Source organism: Neofelis nebulosa, chromosome 3 (genome assembly GCF_028018385.1).
Source record: "Neofelis nebulosa isolate mNeoNeb1 chromosome 3, mNeoNeb1.pri, whole genome shotgun sequence".
NCBI classification, from domain to species: Eukaryota; Metazoa; Chordata; class Mammalia; order Carnivora; family Felidae; genus Neofelis; species Neofelis nebulosa.
This window is the reverse complement of record NC_080784.1, coordinates 141,895,764-141,907,825: the sequence shown is the minus strand read 5'-3', so window position 1 is coordinate 141,907,825 and position 12,062 is coordinate 141,895,764. Positions and strand designations below refer to the sequence as shown.

Genomic DNA, 12,062 nt, shown 5'->3' with positions numbered 1-12,062 from the left:
GTGACATTACGAGAGTGTTAACCTCTCTGAAACTCACTTCATTCATCTCTAAAATGCAGTAACACTCACTGTGCAGTATAGACAAGATTAAGGGAGTTGGTAGAGATGATGTGCAGAGCAGAGTAAAATGGCACATACTAATTGGTTGTTATTGCTGCCTAACAAATTACCCCAAAATTATGAGAGCAAACATTTTACTTTGTTCTTCATGTATTGGTTATATATTTGAGTAAAGCTTGGCTGGGCTATTTACTCTAAAGTTCTCTGATACTATTGCACTCAGATGTTGGCTGGGACTACAATCATCTGACAGTCTAAATGGGCTGGATGTCAAAAATGGCTCGCTCAAATGCTGACACTTGGAGTTGACTGTAGGCTGAAAGCTTAGCTGCACCATTGCTGGAGTGTCTACCTGTGTCTTCTCCAGCATACAAATATCAAGATAATTAGATGTACTCCCTGGTTTCTGACTTCTCCCAGAGCAAACTTCCCAAGAGAGCCAGTTGAAAGATTCATGATCTTTTCTGATCTGACCTTGAAGTTACATAGTTACATCTAGTACATTATCTTAATTACAAGAGTCACTGGGAGAGAACCAGGAATTCCCTGGGAATTACAAGATTCAATGGGAGGGAACTTTAGACCCCAAATCTTGATGAGCAGATATGCAAACAACTTTTTTTAAACCACCACATAATCCTATAGATTTGAGACATGAATAGTCCATGTAATTTTGTTAACTTTCTCTTAAGTTTTTATATTTTTTTATACCAAGAGTATATAATATATTGGTTATATATAGAGAGAGAGATGGGTAGCTATAGATAGTTTACTTGTTATTATACATGTACCTTACATGTTATATATATATATATTTTTTTTTTCTATGTGTATATTTTATACATAAATTCTCCAAACACCTACATCAATCAATCAATCAATCAATCAATTGATAGATAGATAGGTGTAGACATTAGGAAAATTCAACTACAATTGTCAGGTTTTAAAATAGATTATTAATGAACAAACATGAAAATATACTCAACATCACTCATCATCAGGGAAATGTTAATCAAAACTACAATGAAACATTTCCTCACATCTGTTAAAATGGTTAAAATCAAGAAGATAAGAAGCAACAAATGTTGGTCAGGATGTGGAGAAAAAAGAACCCTCATGCACTGTTGGTGAGAATGTAAATTTGTATAGTCACTGTGGAAAACAGTATGGAGGTTCTTTAAAAAATTAAAAATAGACTTACCATATGATCCAATAAGTCCACTAGGCACTCCCATGTTAATTGCACTCCCAATAAGATATATGCACTCCCATGTTAATTGCAGCATTGTTTATAGTAGCAATACAAGGAAGCAACATAAGTGTCCATCAATAGACAGATGGATAAGGAAAATGTGGAATTTATACACAATGGAATATTATACAACCATAAAAAGGATGAGATCATGTCATTTGAGACGACATGGATGGACTTAGAGGTATTATGCTAAGTAAAATAGGTCACACTGAGAAAGACAGATGCCGTATGATTCTACTCATAAATGGAATCTAAAACAATGAATAAACAAAAAGCAGAATTAAAACTATAAATACAGAGAACAAGCTGATGGTTGCCAGAGGGGAGGGGGTTTGGGCAAAATGGGTAAATGGAAGAGTGATATAGGTGTCCAGTTATGGAAGGAGTAACTTACGGAAATAAAAGCAGAACATAAAGAATATAGTCAATGATATTGCAATAGCGACGTGATGAGATAGATGGTAACTATGATTGTGGTGAAGACATCATAATGTATAAACTTGTCAAATCACTAAATTGTACACCTGAAACTACTGTGATATTGTGCATCAACTATATTCAAATAAAATAAATAGACCGATAAATAGATAAATAAATAGTGTTTCTTCCAGAGGATTAATTTTTTAACATAGGTGTGTAAATATAGGCAAAGACACTGACTACAAAATGTTTTAAAATTTATAGCAACCTAAGGGTTCTATAAATCCATATTCTGAAATAAAACAGAATACACAAAGAAATTGCAATTTTAGTCTATTCAGATACTGGTTGCCAAAAGAGCAAATTGAAAACATCTTGTAAGCATTCCTATCATATGCATGTTCTTTTGCTCAGTCATTTCATTGTTACATCCATGAAATTTTTCTGTTCAAGAGAATGAGTTCATATGTGAATGCTCAACTTTGATCTGTGCCCCAGTGTTCTAATACCCTAATTCTCCATGAGATTGCTATGGTCATCGATAAACATACAGATTAAAAGCAAAGTTAAATAAGTTTCTAAGGACAAGTTCTTCATCAATGTGGTAAATTTCCAGATAGGAATTTGGCTTTCTTGCTTCCAGTGAATTAAAAATATAGGTATTCAGATCAGGAGTTTTTACCTGCGATAACAAATACCTTTGTGGCCAGAGCTGCCCATCACAAGCTGGGTATTACCAACCAAACCAAATGGTTCAGGGGGCATAATAGCAATCCTGTGTGTGAATGGGGAGAATGTTTCTTACAGGTTCAGACTTGAGCAGGTTCAGAAAGGACAAGCAAAATATATTCACAGACTTCCATGGAAGCCATCACTGTTGTACCAATGCCTTTCCTTCAAATCATATCTTCTAAAGGTTGACCCCTCTGGCATATGCTGAGATTTGCTACCCAGATCTCCCTTCAGGAATAAAGGACTCATTAACCCCACATACTGTGATAACCAGCCCTCAGCTGTCAGCCCTTTTTGGGATTGCCTCAGCTGAACAGAGCTTCCTTGCCTAAGATCTCTTCCTTTCTTGGGTAGCCTACATTCTGTGACCATTGATAAAGGATACAAAGAAAGGTCTGGTGCCTTTATCCAGCTCAGGACAGCTCTCAAGAGTCTTCTGGTCTTCAGCCTTCTCTTCAGGGCTATCTAAGGCATTCCACAGACACTGTCACAGCTCAATTTTCTTCCTGCCCAATCCTGCCCCCTCCCTTTTCCTTCCACAGATATTGTTCTCAAGAGCACACTCTAATAAATGTCTTGCATGTTAAATCTTGCATGTTAAACAGAGTCCGCTTCCTAGGAAACCCAACCTGAAACAATTATGACCAAATAACAGAGAAGGAAAACCTCAGGTCTGGTCCACAGACGGTAATACATAATACATTGGGACTAGCCAGAAATGTACTGCGGCCACACCACAGCCTCACTCAGAGGTGGCCCCAAAAGACTGTGGTTAAGGAGATTCTATCAATGTTAAAAACTGTGAGCAGTACAGTTCATTGTTTACCATGTGTGGAAGGGATAGTTGAGTTATGGGAAAGTTGAGTTATGAGTATACATTTATTCCTGTGCCTGAGGGAACAATAATGAAAAATCAGAGGCAAGAAAGTCTGGAGAATAGACAAGTTGATGGAACAATGGAAGTGGACAGAGTATGCAAACGTTCATGGTTTACATTAATAGCTACTGAAGAGCATTCAACACAGAAAAGGAAATCAACAACTGACTGGACAAGGTGATCCATCTTGTGTCAATCATCATATTTATTGAGCCGAGTGGGGCTGACACAATGAGTTATGAATGATGTGGCCATTGTGCCGGAGATAAAGACTACATATGGACTATACAGCATGGGCTCTCTCTCATCCAGAATGATCTAGCTGCTACCATTACTGAATGCCCTATCACCAGTGGCAATGTAGCACCGTCATGGAGGAGAAGAGCCAATCACTTGATTTCAATTCCACTGCATTGGACTTTTTCCGTCCTTTATCATCCTTACCAGAATTGGCATCTGGGTTTTTCTTTTATGTCTACAGAGCAACTCCAGCACCACTATTAGAGTATTTGCCTAACGATGAACCATTGGCATATGGTGTCACGTACAACACTGCCTCACACTAACAGGTATTGTTTTTTACATTTCAGATGTCTCATACATGTTTATTGCAATTCACGATAAGATGAAACACAGCACACGCTCCTTGGCATTGAGGTCTGACTCACATCGTGAGCAGTCACAGTCTCGTGGGCAGCTCTTTCTTCCCTCTGGGGCCAGAGTTAAGGCAGACTCCTCTTCTGAGTACTCTATAGAAGAAGCTTCTGTTTGGTCTGGAAACTGAATGACACATTTCTCTTATGTACCCAATGTCGTATTTCCCTCACTTTCACTTTCACGGGTGTCATTGAAACATTCGGTTCCATCATCTCATGCTGCTGGGAGATGGAGACACACCCTGTAGCAAATTGAACAGAGAAGGTGTCATCTGTGGCGCCCAGGTGAGTTCCTTTCACTGCGGAGAACTGCTCAAAACCCAAGACGTCTTCGTAATAAGCTGCATGGGGATCGAGACAGAAAGGGGGAATCTAACATATTTGCTTCCAGCCCCTTGAAGCTAATGTTCTCAAACACAGGGTGTTGTTTTCTCCAGCTGCTCCATGGCCCTCACAGCCCAGTTGTTGCTGAGGATTTTGGGTGAGTAACAACAGCCGCCATGTCTGAGCTCCAGCAGCAGCACGGGCCTACCTCTCCTGACTGTCCTGACCCCTCACACGTGCTGTGCTGTGCCTACCTCATGGCCTGTATACACACTCTGCCCGCTCCCCTTTTGTGAAGTTTATTCTTTATTCAAAGTTTAAAAATGTACTGTGCTGCACTATTGCAAAAATTCATGGTTCAAAACATTTTGCAGCTAGTAAGATGGCAATAAAAAGTAGATTTTTAAAAAAACTTTTTTAAAATTTTAGACAGAGGGATAGAGAGCAGAAGAGAGGGGCAGTGGGAAAGAGAGAGAGAGAGAGAGAGAGAGAGAGAGAGAGAGAGAATCTCAAACAGGCTTCATGCTCAGTACAGCCTAATGCAGGGCTCAATCCCATGACCCTGGGATCATGACCTGAGTAGAAATCAAGAGTCTGACACTCAACCAACTGAGCTACCCAGGTACCCCTCAAAAGTTGATTTTTAAACTCATTACTATCAATTATTCTTATAGTCCCTCACAAATTCAGAATTTCAAATTGTATTTTCTTTTTCTAAATTGCCCACAGTACTCAAGGTGCCTGAAGCTAAGGCAGTTGCTGCAGAAAGAAGGAGAGTGAGGAGGAGATAGCAGACATCAAGGGATTTCCGTTTCTCTTTTGCTGCCCATGTACTTCAGGCCATCAGCCTGGCTCTATCTGTAATCAAATAAACAGCTCTGCACCAGTCTGGATGGCTTTCTTAGCCAAATTCCTTATCCTGTGATCACTGTAAACAACCACAACTTTTGCATGGCACTTTGGATTTACCGAATAATTTGCAAAATGAATTTTGTTGCCTTAACAGGTTGCATCCACCACGAAATCATTATTTAAGTTGAATAGAAAACTGCACATGTATTTGTCATATACTTCCTTCTTCTCTCTGCTTCATCTTGATAATAGACCCACTTTACCCCAAAAGAGGCAAAAGAATAGACATATATCCACAGAACACTTTAGACTTACCATGTACTATATCAGCTGAAGTCCGCTGAAGAGCGGACTATAGAATATAGTAGAGAGGTTTGGCAAAGGCACCAGCTCAAGTAGCATCCTGTGAGGTGCAGTCCTCCAGAATGTGGTTTGTATTCTGAACGAATGGTTCATTTCTGGTTCTGTGCCCCCAGTTCATTGGATATACAGGTGTGGGAACCAAAGGTAGAAGTGGGGCTGGTACTTCTCACCATCACTCCTGGTGACACACTTTCAGAATGCATGCTTCTCATCACCATCCTTTACATTACGTCATCATTAGTTCTATTTCCCAGGGTGCATTGCAAGCATTCTAGTGTAGCTAGAGGTACAATTACCATCTGGTCGTGTTGGGCTCGTCATGCCAGGGAACCAATAAGCAAAGAGTTAACTCTACAGGGGATAAAAATTGACCTTAACAACCATGGGGGAGTTAGAATTGCTGCTACACCTTGGGGACAGGGAGGAATATATCTGAAAAAGAGGAGGCTCCCTGGGATGTCTTTTGGTGCTTCAGCACCTAGTGGTAACTAAGAATCAGCAGGTACAGCAACCACAGCCCAACAAGGGCCAGGCGGCTAAGGCTTCAGGATAAAGGTCCCGAGTCACTCCACTGGGCACACAGTTAGACCCTCTTACTAGTCAAATATAACAGAAATTCAAAATACATAGTGGAGGAAAGAAAATACTGATTATGGCTTTAGGATTTACATCCAAGCAGTGAGGATAACCTTCATTCAACTAACCTTTTATTAAATCCTCTCAAATTTGCCTACCACCTTAAAAGGGACTCTGTAATGGGAATGAGAGAAACTGAGAGGTAAAAGGGATGGACTGTAGTAGATGTGCCTTGAACTCTGCCTCAAACCCTCTCCACATCCTACTCCAGGACTGCCGTGGTGACTTGTTCTTTGAAAGCTTCACCCAGCTTTCCATAGGGGCAACCTGACAATGTTTGACTGAGGCCTGTGGTAAGTATCTCTCAGTTTCTACCTGAGTATTTTGCTTTTTTTTTTTTTAACGTTTATTTACTTTAGAAAGAGAGAGAGACAGAGACAGAGCATGAGCGGGACAGGGGCAGAGAGAGAGGGAGACACAGAACCCAAAGCAGGCTCCCGGCTCCGAGCTGTCAGCACAGAGCCCAATGTGAGGCTTGAACCCACAAACCGTGATATCATGACCTGAGCCGAAGTCAGATGTTTAACCGACTGAGCCACCCAGGTGCCCCTGTTTGGTTTTGGTTTTGATGCACCTGTGTGGAAAGTATATAAGAACCTGTGCATCATTCAGAAGTGCAAAGGAGCATTAACGTGGTTTCCCTTGACCAGTGGGGGACAGAAGATAAAAGATGTGTCCACCATTTTGATACCCTAGTTAGTCACTTCTGAAACACAAACATAAGGCTCTTTGGAAAAACAAAACAAAACAAAAACAAAAACAAAAACAAACAAAATACCACTTTGAGTACCACTGGTGTGGCCAACCTTGTAACTCATCCCTAAATTGGCTTTTCCTCCTTCCTGTTTAATCCTCCACATCTTGCTTTCCAGTATCATTTCCTTCTTGCCTTCCAGCAATTCATGAATATACTACCTGCACAAAAGCCTTAGAATCTGCCTTCAGAGAATGTCTAAGACAAGTGACTATTAAGAAACCTAATGTTATGGTAACCCAGAATGGAGGGATTTCTGAAACATGATAGTGTTACCCAATTTGAGGCATTATATTTCTACACAGGAACCTGGGAAACTCGTTTATTATATCAGGATTCACCTCACTTAAAGTATATTTGAAGCTTTCAGAAAACTAATTTATGGGGGCATTTTATCCTCATTGCATTTGATTCTAAGCCTGGAAACTATTCTGATAGCTAAGTTGTTTTAAAAATCCAGCACACGATGTAGCCAAGTCTAGAGGGATCTCAACCTGACACTCCCAGTTATGTCACTGGGATGTGTGCATGAAGGTCCAGAGACAATGCTTGGCTCGCCTTTAAACAAAGGGCAGTCTCCATGCTGTGGCAGATAGGCACTGACGCACTTCTTTTGTGATTTCAAAACACTTCCACTCATCTCTGGACGTTTCTCAACACAGCTTGGGAATCTGGTGTCCTAAAAATGCAAGAAGCAAGATGAGTTTGAGGTTCACAGACATTGCTTCCAACTTTCCTCTGCGTGGCACATTTTTTTAAGCATTCCACATCAGTACGCAAATGTTTCCATGTTTTCTTTGAATAAACAAATTCTAAAACATCACAGGCTCTCTGCTGGCATAGTAGATTTAAAGATTAGACAAAACATATAATGCAAATGATTATCAACAAAGTTTAATCATTCAGCTTTTCAGATTTATCACAAATTCAACATTGTCATGCCTGAAAATTAAATCTGGTTATTGTTCAAATCTAAAATAATTAAAAAATGTTTCCTACGTACATATAACACCCTTACCAAGCAAATGTGGAGGGTGCTGAAAAAATTTATTGGGCATTTTCAAATTAGATAGCAGTGATAATTATGTAAAGTTAATAATCAGAAGTTATATGCTATCTTCAAACAAAATGTATCATTTAAAAATTACTGTATCCTTGACTAACCTGAATTTAAATGAATAATGATGGTGATGATAAAGACGATCATAGTTAGCACTTACTGAGCACTTTCTGTGTCCCAGCATTTTGCTAAGCACTTTACATCTATCATTCCATTTCATTCTCCAACAACTGTATCCAGTAAATTCTGATGTCACCCCCATTTGGTAGCCACAATTCCACAGGCACAGAGAGATTAAAAGGTTCCACAATAATAGCCAGCTTGGAAACCATGAAGCAGCAAGGAAAACCGTTCAAAGAACCAAAATCGAGGGGAAAATCATTTCCTATCTCTGAGAATTGCAGTCATGACCATGTCTTTCAGTTTAGGGGAATGGGAGAAGAGTAAATGATCACTGATACTCCCTTAAAAGAATTTTAGTTCTTATTATGGATCTATCGACAATACTGAAGAGTCACTTTAGAAACAGATTTAAAACAAAAATGAGAGGCACCTCAGTCTGTTAAGCATCTGACTTCGGCTCAGGTCATGATCTCACGGTCTGGGGGTTCGAGCCCCGCGTCAGGCCCTGTGCCGACAGCTCAGAGCCTGGAGCCTGTTTCAGACTTTGCGTCTCCCTCTCTCTCTGCCCCTCCCCCACTCACACTCTATCTCTCTCCTGCAAAAATAAACATTAAAAAAAAAAAATAAGTCACAATGTGATCAGTAACACTGAACAATTGAAAAGACCTTAAAAATACGTATTTCAGTTATGAAGATACTGTGGGACTTCACGCCCTATGGTTGTATCAAGAGCATCTGTTCTTAGGCTTTAGTAAACATGTCTGTCACATTACCAAGGGCTAAAAAACATACAAAACTTCTAGCCTTGTGACAAGTGTCAGTTGCCCTTCAACGTGGTCACACTCTCAACTTGCATTTGGTTTGTCTCTTCTCACACTGTGCTTGTGCTTGATGAAAGTGCCCTTGGGCTCCTCAAGTTTACTCAGCGAAGGGATTTCTGGACCCACTTTAGAATCCTTGGGGCTCTTCCTGTTCATCCCTTCCCAGGCTGTTCCCTCTCCACCTGGCTGGAGTCCTACTAGATGATGCAAGGCTGTGAAATGGGACTGTGTTTGGGATCCAGCTGAGGGGAGAGCATGCCGGAAAGGTCACAGAAACTTCCACATAAACATCTGTGACTTGACCGGTTGTGTGTTAGCAGGACTAGAGGATGCTTGTCCTGCAGAGGGGAACACACAAACAGTACTCAACAAGCCCTGCTCCAGAAATGCTTCCCTGTCATTTATGCACCAGTGGGAGGGGCCTTTGACAATGTTTTCCCTTGGCTTGTGAATACGATTCACGGTCTCATTACAAATTATTTCACCACATGATGAATCTTATTGTCTGACCTGCAGAGCAGGCCCTAAGCACAATCGTGAAGCAAGCCAGATTCATCCACGGAAGCCTCCTCTTTGGCGTCGTCCGTCACCATTATCTTTGCATTTTTTGTTGAATTTTGAGTATTTACTTTGTGCTAATCTGACGTCAAAGTGCCACACCTAAGCCTGATCTCCCTGATGGCTCAGTGGTCTAAAGCTTATCACAACCCGAATTTACTAGACACTGTCCCCTTCTTAGTTTATCACCTCAGAATCTGCGGTCTTTAACTGGCATGTAGTTTTCAAGAAGAGTTCAGGTGTTCATTAGGTTTAAATTTTGGACAGCCTTTTGGCAATAAACCATTATGCCCCAAAGCAAAGTTCACAGGGAGAGTTCAAGCCACACCTGACACTGGAGAGGGCTTTATTTGTGAATAGGTAGTTTCCCCTGTCCCTGGGCCACCAGTGCCTTCCCCACATCGTGGTTATGTATTTTTGCCACCTCTGGAGAAGGCGGAACACATTTTAAAAAATTCCTAATGTGTAATTCTCTTTATCGTGCACAGTCATTTTGTTTATTGCTTGGAATTCTTATCTTGGAGGATTTCCCAGGGTCTTGTAATCCAGGTCTTAGCCCTGCCAATCCTTTCCAGTCTGTCCAGTTTGCTCACTTCAACCCAAGCTATGAGCCTTTCTCCAGCTTTATCTTTCTTAAAATAAAAACCAAAGGAAGGGTAGGCACGAGTGAAGGATCTCTAACACATACCCTCCAAAATTCTCAGCCTAAATAAAACTACTAAATAAAAATACTTACTAAAAAGTATGGTTTTTATATATACAGTGGAATACTACTACTTGGCGATGAAAAAGAATGAAATCTTGCCATTTGCCACAATGTGGATGGAACTGGAGGGTATTATGCTAACCAAATAAGTCAAAGAAAGATATATGATTTCACTCATATGTGCAACTTGAGAAACTCAACAGATGAACACAGGAGAAGAGAAGGGAAAATAAGATAGATAGAGACAGAGGAGGCAAACCGTAAGCAACTCTTACATACATAGAACAGACTGAGGGTTAATGGAGGGGTGTTGGACAGGGGGATGGGTTAAATGGGTGACAGGCATTAAGGAGGACACATTTCAGGATGAGCACTGGGTGTCATATGTAAGAGAGAAATCACTGGGTTCTACTCCTGAAGGCAAGACCACACTGTATATTAACTAACTTGAATATAATGTTAAAAAAAATAGGGGCACCTGGGTGGCTCAATCAGTTGTTTAAGCGTCCAACTTCAGCTCAGGTCATGATCTCATGGTTTGTGAATTTGAGCTCCGCGCTGGGCTCTGTGCTGACAGCTTAGACCCTGGAGCCTGCTTCAGATTCTGTGCCTCCCTCTCTCTGCCCCCCCCCCACCCCCGCTCGTGCTCTCTCTCTCTCTCTCAAAATAAATAAACATTTTAAAAAAATAAATATATAAATATATCCTGTGACAAAAAGAAAAAAGAGAAAGAAATACCCTATGGAAATAAGTAAACAAAAGATGTTTCAGACTCAAAAAAAAAAAAAAAAAAAAAAAGCATGGTTTTAATTAATAATCTGACTTACCCTAAGGGAATATCTACATTAGCCAGAAATGATCAGTTCTTCTTTTAAAAAAGTTTTATTTGGCTCAGTATTGTAAGCCTAGAGGGAAAAGTATAGAAACTAGAGTCAAAAAAAAAAAAGGGATGTTCAGTTCCCAGTTGTGTGGGCTTGAGCAAGTTAGCTATCTCCCTGGCTCTCACTGTTTTTGTGAGTGAAATAGGTAAAATAAAATCTAGACTGCTACAAAATTAAATACCATGAAAGGATACACATAAATATCCTTGTTTAGTAACATACTTTACACACAAAAAGGAAGAGAAACTCAGCAGTAAACAACCAGCCAGGAGCAAGCAAATGTAGGTCCTTAAGTGTTCTGTGGTCAATGCCAGTTCCAATGGCGTGTGTGCTCCTTAAGGATGTACGATTCCCCAAGGAAAAGAGGTAAGTCTCATACAACATACAAAGACTTGTGGGAGCCAAGCTATAGTTTCTTCTCAGCCTCTTCTCCCAAGGCCTCAGTCTTCCTCCCTATGGTAGTGTCATCCCAAACTGCCTGAACTCCCTCAATTCCTCTGTCATGTCTGTCTCATCACTTTTTGCACAAACCAATCCGCCCACCTAGAAAATACGTTTCCATCTTAATTTCCTGAAGGAACTAAGACATTTGTACATACTCATGGGCGCCCACACGCACACACACACACGCACGTTTACTCAGTTGTGCCCATGCTATATCACAAAGATTCTAAAAACAGGGTTAGCCCCCAAATGCAGTTTCACAAATGACCTTCAGGAAATAAAATAAACTCTCAAAATCACATGCAGAATTTTGTTTATATGCGCCTTTGCACGTTTTTCGAAAAAAGGGGTTTGCTGCTTTGATCACATTCTCGTGAGGGTCTGTGATCCAAAACAAGTAAGAACTATTGTTGCAGTTCTGGGTGCAAATCACCACTATACTGAGACATTTTTTGCAGGGATCGTGTGTTCCTGGCCGCTAAAGTGTAGAGTGCTCAAAAGGTATTTGATGCATTTGCAAGAGAACATCCTCTGGGTACC

At 40.5% G+C, this 12,062-nt stretch overlaps 3 long non-coding RNA genes across 3 annotated transcripts in view; 2 read left to right on the top strand and 1 right to left on the bottom strand.

Moving 5' to 3' along the window:
- Positions 1-3,529: 3,529 nt before the first annotated feature.
- Positions 3,530-5,719, bottom strand: LOC131506177 (uncharacterized). Its single transcript, XR_009258771.1, has 2 exons — positions 5,492-5,719; positions 3,530-4,242 (listed from the first exon to the last, which is right to left on the bottom strand). It is a non-coding gene; the product is annotated as an uncharacterized LOC131506177 (long non-coding RNA).
- On the top strand, positions 4,198-5,198 carry LOC131506178 (uncharacterized). Its single transcript, XR_009258772.1, has 3 exons — positions 4,198-4,285; positions 4,421-4,481; positions 5,054-5,198. It is a non-coding gene; the product is annotated as an uncharacterized LOC131506178 (long non-coding RNA).
- Positions 5,720-5,825: 106 nt separating the features above from the next.
- Positions 5,826-12,062, top strand: part of LOC131506176 (uncharacterized) — a 28,068-nt gene continuing 21,831 nt past the window's right edge. Inside the window, exon 1 of the long non-coding RNA XR_009258770.1 lies at positions 5,826-6,468. This is a non-coding gene — a long non-coding RNA (uncharacterized LOC131506176). The remainder of the gene's footprint in view (positions 6,469-12,062) is intronic.